Below are 12500 nucleotides of genomic sequence, written 5' to 3' on the forward strand. Positions count from 1 at the left end.
CTTGCTAGCTCAAGCTTTTAAATAGGGTTTCTTCAGCTTGAGTAAATGAAAGAATTCGCTCCTGTTGCAGCGTTGCACTAGATGAGCTTGCTTCAAAGTAAGCATGTGAATCAACTTGCTCAACTCACTCGTGTGGATGAGCTGTTCCAACTTTAGCTCACTCGTATGGATAAGGTGTTCCAACTTTAGCTCATCATTATGCTTGCAACTTCCTAAGCTTATCCATAAGCACACTTTGCTACAAGGTTATGAATAACGTTGCTCCAGCTAAAGCTAATAAATAGTTTTGCTTTCGTCTTAAGCTTATGCCTGTTGCAGCCTAGAGTTTGTTCAAGTTTAACCTTATTAATAAGCTTGCTCAAGCTTAAGGTAATCCTTGTTTTATCTTTCCTTTTGACAGCGTCGTGTCGAGGTTCTTCCGCTCATTTGTTTGCCAGCAGCCGACGCATCCTTTCGAGGTTCACCTTTTGTTCAAAGTAAGTGAATTAGTGATGGAAATTTTTTTGTAAAGATCTGTTGTCGTAGACATGACATTTTATCTCGTCTGGAGTACTTGAGAATAATCTAGCTTTTTTTTATATTCACGACGGGCAAGAAATTAAAGATGTTAAGCGGGAGAAACTTTCTCTTTTGATTTTTTCTGGGATCTTAAAGCTTATCTTGTCTGGACTCCGTAGGGGGTTAGTGCCGTCAGTGCACCTCGTGCGGTGCACTGTAGGCATTAATTAAGGTTCTTTGCAGCGTGCCTTCGGCCCCTAGCTGCAACCCTTTCGTTCCTTTCGCTATACTTCCTTTCATATTCTCTGTCTTCCATCTTACTTTCCGCCCTCTCCTAACAGTTGATTTGTAGTGCAACTGCGAGGTTTTCCTCCTGTTACACCTTTCAAACCTACTACTGTCAATTTCCGTTTCAGCGCTGAATGACCTTTGGCCTAAATTCTGTATTCATTCAATTCAGTTATCTTGTCTGGAGATCTTGGTAGTATTCTGACCCGTGTTCCTTTCATTGCGGGGTTTCCAGTGTGTCTTCTGATATGATTTTTCATCCAGTTCGTTTCACTGTTAATTTTTAGAAACCTTAGCCCTTGTTTCTTATATCAAAAGAACCAATTTCTGTCAATTCGTTTATTTTCTCACTCGATAAAAAAAATTACTGAAACTGATAATTCCATGGCTCATACGCAATTACAAGTTTGATGACATCTCTTTCAAAGGGAGAATATTATGCTATATATTCCTTTTGGTCAGCCTTTGATGAAAACAATAAGCGAAATACGGTCACTGCATTAAAGAATGTGGGTAATTAAACATTATCTAGTCTTTATTTAGTTTCGACTGCTTGCGTTATTTATTCTATTTTGTAAACACTTCATTTGTTTTCGAGTGGTCGGAAATATTTTTTGGTTATTTTCAAAAATGCTTCATTTATTTTCGGACGGTTGTATGTATTTTCTTCTATTTTAGAAATCCCTTGGTTATTTTGAAATCGTCGTGTTTTTTTTTTTTTTAATTTTAGATAGTTTTCACTTTCGAATGATTTTACCTCTTAGTGGAGTTTTGCCGTCAGTTTACCTCACGAGGCTGACTGTAGGTATTTGTAAAGGCTGTTTGAAGAATCCCTTCGGCCCCTAGCTGCACGGCATTCGGGTCGTTTCGGCCGTAAGTCATTTAGGCCGTAAGCACGTTTACGTGCAAAATGGGCGCCGTGTTTAGTACCAGCCCCTTGGGGATGTACGTAAAACATGAAATAATAATGGTAAATACCATAAACATAACGGTAAATACCATAAACATAACGTCTTACAATTGTTTTGGATGTTACGGCCCAAGTGACTTACGGCCGAAACGACCAGGACCGGCTGCACGCACGAAAAATTTTTAGCCTTTTATTTAACTTCCAATTTTGCTTTCTTTCGTCAGTCATCAATCTTGCTGTCCAACCTCAACGATTATTATGTCTTCGTGCAACTGCGGGTTTTCCCCCAGTTCCACCTTTAGATTCTCGTGCTCCATCTCCTTTATTTTCCGAATTTCTTCATCTTCCTTTCCAACCGTTCTGTCTGCCCCTTTTCATTATCTTACGCGGCGAATAACCGCATTGCTTGGCTTGACAGCCTAAAAAAACGTTTCTTAAATCGAAATTTGTACTTTTTTTTTGTTGGGAGAGTTAATTTATTTTCGAATGTCGTGTTTTTGTCTGTATTTTAGAACGACTTTACTTATGTTGAATTGTGTTGTTTGTTTTGAATGTCAGAAAGCCCTGATTTATTTTCGAACGACTGCAACTGTTTTTATTTTGGTTAAATCTAATCTGTTTTGCGCGAGGTTTGTGAACACGGTCGACTTATCCGTACTGGAAGTTACTTGGGGTTGTTTAGAAGAACATGCTAATGAGGTTTACATGATTTTTACTGGCTTTAAATTCCTTCCAAGTCCGTTTTTTACACCCATCCGAGATCAGTTTGGAGACCCTCCTATCGACCCTCGCTCGGCGCATCAGGCTGGGCCACATTTCCCTAATTGAACGCTTGGTTGCACTAAATTGCACTGGGCTGTTGATGGATTAAGAATGGTCAAAGACACTTTTACTGACAGAGCATCAATTAGATTGACATTCTCTTGAAGAGTTTGGGACACTGATGACGCTTTTAACATGTCTTCTCCGGGCGTCGCAAGCAAAAGAAAATATATAATAGTCTTAATTGAATAATTAGATTGATCTTAACGTGTGACCGTAGTGTTCTGTACCTCATGTTTTATCTTTTTGTTTGTATATATTTGGCATTTTGTCTTAAGCGCTGAAACTGAGGCAGTATCTTTTTAGCCGTCGCTTCCTGAAGTTTGGTTTTGCCTTTTGTCCCGTGGTTTATTTTATTTTCTCTGCCCTAATCGGAGTTTTTTTCACATTTTATAATTTTGTAATATATTTTTAAATTGCGAAGTTTTACTCTAGTTTTCGTATTTTACTTACGGGTTGGTAGTCCTTTTTTCTGTTTTATTTGATATTTTTTTATATATATTCATTTCTCTTCGCTTCTTCAAAACTAGTATATTTATCTTTAGCTCCCTTTCTACTGTCATTATTTTACATGTTCATCCTAAACAGTAAATTTATTTTTGGTAGTCTCCATCCTGCTCCTCTTATTTTTTTTCTTAATCATTAAAGTTATTTTTTATAGTTTTCTTCCTCCTATTCGTCACATATCTCTTAAATTTCCTCTCGTCCAGTGAAGTTACACTTCATAGTCGTCATCCCATTCTCCTCATTTTTTTTTATTTTGCTTGCCAAAGGGATGACTCTTTTCTGATCATCACCTTCCTCGTCTTTCAGTTTTGTTTTATTTCCCTCAGAGTAATAACTTCGCTCTTGGTCGTCTTCCTCACGTGCTGCTCTCATCATTCTTCTTTTTCAAATTCCTCCCCTCCCTTTCCACATTCTGCCTTCTCCTCATGATCCTCTCATTATTCTCCCATGTCTTCTTCATTTCCACCCAGAGAGCAAGCATGTTCTTGACAGGGAACCTACAAGCACATTCCTCAACGCACAGCTTCAGGTTGGCAGGTGAATGAAGTCTCCTCATTAAAACGTAGCGCAATTTCATCTCGATACATAAAATCGAAACTGATCCCACAAAAAGTTGATATTTGCATATTGTCTGCATCTTGATAAAGGGACATCACAGCAGTAGGATGCACAATTACTTTTATGAAAGCAAGTATGTTTTTTTTTTTTTTTGAGTTTTGCAAATATTCCATAATTAAGATTGGTCGGATGGTTGTTTAGATTAAGCCGGCCTTATGCCGGAACAGGCTCTTGCTTTATGCTCATTCATGTATAAGAACTTCGTAAGATTTCTTATTTGTGTAATATTGCTATACCTCCCTTTGTTCTTGTCTTCTTGTATGTGAAATCTTGTTTAGGGCATTTTTAACTTGTTTTACATGAAAGTGTGGAAATTGTTTATAATAATAATAATAATAATAATAATAATAATAATAATAATAATAATAATAATAATAATAATAATAATAATAATAATTATGATACTGATGATGCATTATATGGAAGTAATCTTGTCCTGAAATAAATGAAAACAAACCTCCTGCTTGCATACTGAATCTCCGACCTGTGATGAGCCTGGTTCCAACATCATGTCCACTCAGTCATAGAAGCCATAAAAGGTGTGGAACCAGATACACTGCTGCATAGATTTTAGATTTTGGAATGATAGCGGCCTTCTGCACCTGTCTTTATGGCTTTGCACACTCCCCGCCCCACCGGCAATGATTAGACAAATTCTGTGCTCCTTCCCAAAGACAGCGAGTTGAGGGATTCTCGCTTGGAAATAGATGATGAAGACAAACTTCCTAGTTTCAGTCACCTTAGGTCCCTTGTCTGCGTAGATACGATGCTTATCTCTTAAATCACAGGTATCCTTTACAAATCACTAAAAAGGAGGGCTGTCTTCTTCAATAATAATAATAATAATAATAAATAATAATAATAATAATAATAATAATAATAATAATAATAATAATAATAATAATAATGATTATTATTATTATTATTATTATTATTATTATTATTATTATTATTATTATTATTATTATTATTATTATTATTATTATTAATAACCATAGATTAAGAGTAATTTGATAGATGTTCAACCTACTTGAAGTTGACTACTGCATCGTTGTGTTTGCTTAAGGTTCTTAGTCCAGGATTTTGTTCTGTTGTGCTTAAGAATATTAGGATAAATATGCAAGTATTTGGAAAGCCCCCCCCCCAAAAAAAAAAAAAATATATGTAAAAGGTCATTAATATGCTAATCAAGCTTTCCTAGCTCAGAATGCTCTACTTTAAGGGAGGAAGTAGTGATATGATAAGCATACTCAAATATATACATGGATAACATTATTAAAAATACAAGGAAATGCTAATTTAGAGGCCAACCGATCACTCCTGAGTACAGGTAACCTGCATCATTGACGGATTTCGTGTTCATGTTGAATTCCTAGTGGAAAAAATAATGTCCATTGGCATGAATTTAAAGTAATTCTAGTTTTAAAAAGCCAGTTAATTAGCCCTCCGTACAGCAGGTAATTGTCTAGTTCCCTCAGGTCCTAGCGTGGGCGGAGATAGGGGTTGGGTTGTGGTTAAGTGTATGTGGTATGTTTCTAGGGCATATTGCCACAGCTCACTGACCTGCCTCGTACCTCTGCCGCTCGTTTACAATCTTTAAGCCTTTACAGGGAGTCTGCAGTATTGACAAGGTGGCAATTTCATATCGTTAACTAGGCCTTCATTTGCCGCCAGAGTATTTAGACCGACCATTAACATGACGGAATAAAGAAAGTGAGCTGTCGTAAAGTAACACTCCAGATTCAAATTAGGTTTGCAAAGCCCGGCCAACTTTTTTGCTGTGTACTCAACCGTTGCCAAAGAGTTATCCTTGTATTAGGAAGAGCAACCCTCACGTACACCCTTTACATTCTTATTTGTCTGGCCGTTTGCGGAAAAACACATTGCGTGTTGTGAGCACGTCTGGAAAAACACACGAGTGGGTACGAGTAATAAAGCAGACATAGGGATAAAGCTTTCTAGCCGGCTGTCACTATTGCGATGCTACACGAAAAGCTATATTACACACAAACTTGATACTAAAGTACACTAATGTATGTTCGTACACTAACCAGCCTTATGTAACCACTTACACACACAACTAGGGAATTTTTGAAATAAAACTTACATATATATGCTCAGAAACTTTCATATTTATGCTCAGAAACTTTCAGGTGTCTTGGTAGAGATGAACGCATGCAACAAACGCATTATTTTTAATCCATGCACAAGGCACTCATAACCTCGCAAGCAAAAGTCTAAGACCACACTCAAAGCACGTAGGAAATCGCCTTCAAAATGCACGTAGTTTAAGAAGTTATGTTGACAAGTGATCAGATGATTAAAGATATAAGATAAAATGAGATTCGTTTGAAAGATTCCAGACATCTCTAAATCAAGAGACAAGTTTTTGTAAATTTCATTTCTCGTCTTCGTCTTGCTTTGGACCCGCTTACACAAGACAGCTAAAGTTTGTTGCAAGTTCCATTGAAACTGAATGTTATAAAGTAGGGGAGTTATGCTTGCGATTAACCTTTCTGCTTTATCCGGGAGACGCAGGTTGCTATATTTTAGCTGTTCAGAAAAAATCGCTTTCTTTCTTCAGCAAAAGATGAGCTCTAAGCTTATTTTACCGGAACCTTTTCAAGTAAATAAAATCTCTTAACTTAAATTATTTATTATTATTATTATTATTATTATTATTATTATTATTATTATTATTATTATTATTATTATTATCATTATTATTATTATTTCAGTAGATGAAACCTATCCCCATGGAACAAGCACACAGGGGCCATTGACTTGGAATTCAAGCTTCCAAAGAATGTTGGTTTCAACCTCCCACCGCAGACCCCACACTACAGCAGTAACTGATCATGATACAGAGCCAGTGATTTTTCCTCGGCCTGGGGGAGACGCGAACCCGTGACATCTGAGTGGCATGTCACAACACTAATCACTATACCAGCAGACCAGTATATAGAGTTTAAATCAGCGGTTCTTAACCTTTTTGTTACCACGCCCCCTCTAAGAGTTGGCCCTTCCTTCCACGCCCCCGTTGCATCTATGAGTAAAATTCCCTCCCAGATTTAAAGTAAAATAAAATGAAAAAAAGAGAAGGAGAAGGGGTGTCTTAATTCTTTTGGGGACACTGATTCTTAGCGACTCTTGTTAAGAGAATAACGAATATAATTAGAGAATTTTTAATTTTTCTCCAGGGCTTGCGTCCCCCTTTGAAATTGCTGACGCCCCCCAGGTTGAGAACCACTGGTTTAAATCATCAGGATTTTAAAAATGATATCTAATTAACATTCGCAATGAACAAAAATGGCTTTCGTTAGATGCCCATCGAGACCAGAGAGAGAAACTGTCATTGTTCGGGTAATCAAGGGAATTATTATTTGTAGCTTAACCTCTCGATGTGGAATTCCAATTAGCAACGGCGGTTGGTTGTCGTGTTTTCTTATAAGGCAGTAAGCTATGCCGTCATTACCAGCGGGCATTCGAGGAGCGATTTTATGAAGGTGATGTGTATAATGATCTTTTTTCATCTGTCTATCGATTTCTGTGTCTCAGATGAAAGTATCTATCTAAACACTTCTTCAGCTATCGGTGTAGCTAGTGAAATATAAATGCATCTATCTCACTCTCTCTGATCGCAATTGCACAATGGTACCATTCTTACAAAACCGCACCTGATGCCCTTGTTGGGCGAGCAAGGGATCCAAACTGCAGTTTTCTTCAAAATCCAGTATGCCTCTGTAGACATCCTTAGTGAATAGTGTTTCTGATTATTAGGCGACTGTTTTGTGTCGCAGGTGGGGTAGGGGGAGAAAGGGGGACAGAGACACGTGAGTGATCAGTATAACTTCATAATTAATTAAAAAATAAGGCGGGGTGGGGATAGTTTCGAAAAGGTAATCTTCATCCCACTTAGATTATCTCAGGAATATGGGTGCATATTATGAAAGAAAGTGTAACCACAAAGAAACTCTCTCTCTCTCTCTCTCTCTCTCTCTCTCTCTCTCTCTCTCTCTCTATTTTCGAGAAATGTCAACCTTAAGATTTCTGTAAATTATAAAACCAATGACATTTGGAAACCGGTTTTCTTGTAAAAGGAGATTTTTTTCTTTTTTTTCGCAGTATCCCTGGAAGGTGGCCTCTCTTACTTGCTGCCTTGCTCAGAACGAAGATAGGCTGCCTCAAGCCGAGATAAAAATAAGGTTACCAATATTTCACGTGTGTACGCTATTCTCATACACACACACACACACACAAACACACACACACACACAAACATACGCCAGATTAATTGTCTGAATTTTGTCCTTTGCAAATCAAGGTATAGTTTTGAGAACAAACTTATCTCGTCAAATCTTAGTAGGAAAAATATTAAAAATAGTTTTACCAAGAACGACCCTTTTAACCACGAGAAAGGTTAGTTATGCGAAGGGCAGGCACCAAAAATCGAAATAAAAGTCACAGAGGGACTAAACATTGCTGAAGACTAATTTCCATATGCACTTCAGTGGATTGCGCATCAGGGCAACCTTAGGACGAGCTAATCACCTCATCAGAGAGAGAGAGAGAGAGAGAGAGAGAGAGAGAGAGAGAGAGAGAGAGAGAGAGAGAGAGAGAGACTGGGTTAGGTTTTGATAAATCAAATTAATTTAGCTGTACTTTTAGTTTAGTGTGTGTGTGTGAGTGAAAAGTAGAGAGAATTAAGAACAGGAGAGAGAGAGAGAGAGAGAGAGAGAGAGAGAGAGAGAGAGAGAGAGAGAGAGAGAGAGAGATTATTTTTTGATAGCTGAATAAAAATGTTTACAGCTCCTGTTATAGTTTTGCAGAGAGAGAGAGAGAGAGAGAGAGAGAGAGAGAGAGAGAGAGAGAGAGAGAGAGAGAGAGAGAGAGAGAGAGAGATTGATTACTATTTGCTAGATTCGTGAATTTTTCAATTGTGAGTGAGGGTGAGATAGATAGATAGATAGACAGAGAGAGATAGAGAACAGCGCAGGCATAACTAGTGGCCTGGAAACGTCTGCCCTGGAATCGTAAATCAAACACTTGGGTCCGCGAGCGCGACGGCACGTCTTGCAACACTTGCAGCTTTTGCGTGACAGGAATGCAATTCTTGATTGCAGTTCATGGCTGCAACGCGGAACTGCGCCGCTTGATACACAAGAATAAATCTCACGGGGTGTGGTCATTAAAGTATTCTTGATTTTTTTCTACTGAAATTGGGATCTAACCTCGTTTTATTTTTATCTTTTTTTTTTTTTACTGAAGGTAAAGAAGGTGTATTGTTGATTTTATTGAGGTGTGGTGACTAGAATATGCAATTTTCTTTAATTGTGATCTATTTTCTTGTTGTAGGATTATTGTTAGGAGATTATGCTCATGATTTGTAACGATCTCAATATTTAGTTTACTCATGTTGACATGCAAGACGCTAGATTGATTGTATTTTTTATGTCATCATATTCAAGGCTCTACGTTAGATCAAATTCTTAGGCCACTCCCCAAGGCACTTGATAATATGGGGCAATTTTTCCATCAACTGAACTTTCATCTTGGGCTCCCCTTGAAGCGGTTGAAAGGCAAACTGTCTTTTAAGATTTTATTGTTACCAAGTGCGCTTCTTCTTCTTCTTCTTCTTCTTCTTCTTCTTCTTCTTCTTCTTCTTCTTCTTCTTCTTCTTCTTCTTCGACATTTTTTTTGTAGTTCTAATTCTCTTGTAACCTCTAACAACGAAATTGCACGGGGTTGTTTCCAGTTCAGCTTGTCTATTTTTAGAAGGATTAGTAAAAGCTACGTGTGGATTTTTGCAAGAAATTTATCATTAGTGGATCTCATGGCAAGCAGCAAGTGGCTGGATTTTGGGAGATATGCAAATCTTCACAAGGGACATTTTTGTTGTTGTTGGGCAGTGGTGAGGGTGGGGTACATGGCTTTGGCGGAGGTATGCAGTTTCCTTTTCTTATGTCAGGAAAATATGTGCATTTTCCTGTTAGGCCTATTCTAAATGAATAACTTTAAGTTTAAAGTAATTAGCACAGTAACAATAACAATAGCAATAATAATAATAATAATAATAATTTTCTGCTGTTCAGGTATCTTTGTCATTATCACAAAAATTATCAAGTTTCTTTAGCAACTTTGGTACACGAGTTATAAAATAAAGGAATACGCTGCCTTTCCCGTCGGACTCTGGAAGGAAAATGGGCACGGTGCCCACCGTATGACCTTGTATATTGCCGTGACGGGGTATTGCTTCTATGCTGCTTTATGCGCCCATTTAATGGCTCTGGCAAAACGGGTTTTCAAGTCTCCTTGCTAGCGTCAGATGATCAGCAAAATCATGACTATGGAGATGATTTGTGTTGTAAAAAGTATCGTACACCTACTGCACCAACAAACGCACGCTCTCGTACTAACAAACAAAAACAAAAAACAAAAACAAAAAGACAGCAGTCATCGCCACGTTCATCTCTACCTTCAGGAATGAAATCCAGAGGTTCCTGGGCATAAATCAAATATTCTATAGTGCCCATTCCATTCCATCTTTTCTTTCCTGCTCTTCTATCACAAGACTTTAATTCATTATTCACCCCCTCAACCAAAACTATCTTCTTCTATTCTCTTCACGTGACCAAATTCCCCCAACATATGCTCTCTCATTTTCGCCGTTTCAGTTGTTCTTATTTGTACTACAGCATATGTTACACTGTTGCATTCTTAAGCAGCAAAAAATAGTGCACAACCTAAAGAAAATTGGAAGCTTACGTAAAGGACGAAGCAGGTTCCTAAGAGATATTGCGATACGTTTCAAGTTTTAAAGGACAAAAGGTCTCGCGAGGTAAAATAAAACGAGGGTTAAATTCGCGTGATCAAAATATTTACAAACGGACAACTGCATGGAGTAAATAATGCGACACAACATCCAATAAATACTGCAGTATTTTTGTCAACAGCTGGATATCCAATTGTCACAATACAGCATCCATTGAATACTGCAATATTTTTGTCAACAGCTCTGTATCCAGTTGCAGTAAAAAACACAAAATTTAGTTTGCAAGCGTGCAGCAAGTAAAAAGGATCATGAATAAATTATAGAACGCAGTTTTAGTGATAGCGAAGTTCTCCAGAGGCTGGTGAAGGTATGAAATGTTTTCAAGCTAAGAGTTGAACTCGTGTCAATGAAATTAAACTTGTGAAGAGGAATGTTAGTCAACATGTGAAGTAATGAATGTTAGTATGGATGCTGGGGGACTGAAAGTGGATCATTGATACAGGGCTGAATCAAAAGATATGAGAAGAAGGAAAGTAACAGGAGCTCTACAAATTGTTGGCAAGAATAGAAGAGTGACTGACAACAGAGTTGAAATGTAAGAGGGCATTCTTGTGGCAACTGTCTTTAATGGAAGTGAAGGATGGATGGCGATTGCAGACGTAAGGAAAAAAAAGTGGAAGATATTGAGAGGTTTCCACTTTTTTCCTAACGGTTGCAATCACCATCCATCCTTCACTTCCCCCATAGGGGGGTAGTGCCGTCAGTGCACCTCATGCGGTGCACTGTAGGCATTACTTAAGGTTCTTTGCAGCATGCCTTCGGCCCCTAGCTGCAACCCCTTTCGTTCCTTTTACTGTACCTCCTTTCATATTCTCTTTCTTCTTACTTTCCAGCCTCTCCTAACAGGTGATTCATAGTGCAACTGCGAGGATTTCCTCCTGTTACACCTCTCAAACTTTTACTGTCAGTTTCCGTTTCAACGCTGAATGACCTCATCGGTTCCAGTGCTTGGCCTTTGGCCTAAATTCTATATTCAGTTCAATTCAATTCACCCTTCACTTCCATTAAAGACAGTTGCCACAAGAATGCCCTCTTGCATTCCAACTCTGTTGTCTTTCACTCTTTTATTCTTGCTAACAATTTCAACAGCTCCTGTTACTTTCCTTACTTCTCATAACTTGTGGTTCAGCCCTGTATCAATGATCCAACTTCAGTCCTCTAGCATCCATACTAACATTCATTGCTTCATATGCTGACTAACCTTCCTCTTCATAAATTTAATTTCATTAACATGAATTCAACTCTTGGCTTGACAACGTTTTCAAACCTTCACAGCCTCTGCAGAACTCCGCTATCACCAAATCTGCATTCTATGATTCATTCATGGTCCTTTTTACTTGCTGCACGCTTGCAAACTGAATTTTGTGCTTTTTTTTACTGCAATTGGATACCGAGCTGTTGACAAAAATATTGCAGTATTCAATGGGTGCTGTGTCAAATTATTCAATCCACGCAGTTATCAGTTTGTAAGTATTTTGATTACGCGCGAATTTAACCCTCATTTTATTTGATCCCCAATCTCGCTTAGGAATCTGCTTCGTCATTGGCGTAAGCTTCATTTTTCTGTAGGTTGTGTACTATTTTTTGCTACTTAAGAATGCAACAGTGCAACATATACGTCTTGCTGAGATAAAAGACAGGACAGGACCTGGCTGCCACTCCGGAGCTGTTGTTCAACTGCAAAGTGCGATTAGGTGTTAACTGTACAGCTGATCTGAATAACTTTACATCTTTACATCCTACGATCTTAGGTTGTGCATTCCTGGAGTGTTTATCGAAGCCGCCAACAGGATTTTTATCAGTTTAGTATATATATATAAATATATATATTTATATATATATATATATATATATATATATATATATATATATATATATATATATATATATATATATATATATATATATATATATATGTATATATATGTATGTATATATATATATATATATATGCATATGTATGTATATATACATATATATTTATATATACATATACAATATATATGTACATATATATACATACAT

At 37.6% G+C, this 12500-nt stretch overlaps 2 protein-coding genes across 3 annotated transcripts in view; one reads left to right on the forward strand and one right to left on the reverse strand.

Annotated features, from left to right (window-relative positions):
• Positions 1–12500, reverse strand: part of LOC136830253 (uncharacterized) — a 290781-nt gene that overhangs the window by 87280 nt on the left and 191001 nt on the right. The window lies entirely within an intron of this gene.
• LOC136830255 (methyltransferase-like 26) overlaps positions 1–12500 on the forward strand; it is a 420688-nt gene that overhangs the window by 62452 nt on the left and 345736 nt on the right. Inside the window, exon 2 of the mRNA XM_067089615.1 lies at positions 401–476. The gene's annotated coding sequence lies outside the window, so the exon portion shown is untranslated. The remainder of the gene's footprint in view (positions 1–400; positions 477–12500) is intronic.

This window comes from Macrobrachium rosenbergii, chromosome 46 (assembly GCF_040412425.1).
Source record: "Macrobrachium rosenbergii isolate ZJJX-2024 chromosome 46, ASM4041242v1, whole genome shotgun sequence".
In the NCBI taxonomy this organism is placed as follows: Eukaryota; Metazoa; Arthropoda; class Malacostraca; order Decapoda; family Palaemonidae; genus Macrobrachium; species Macrobrachium rosenbergii.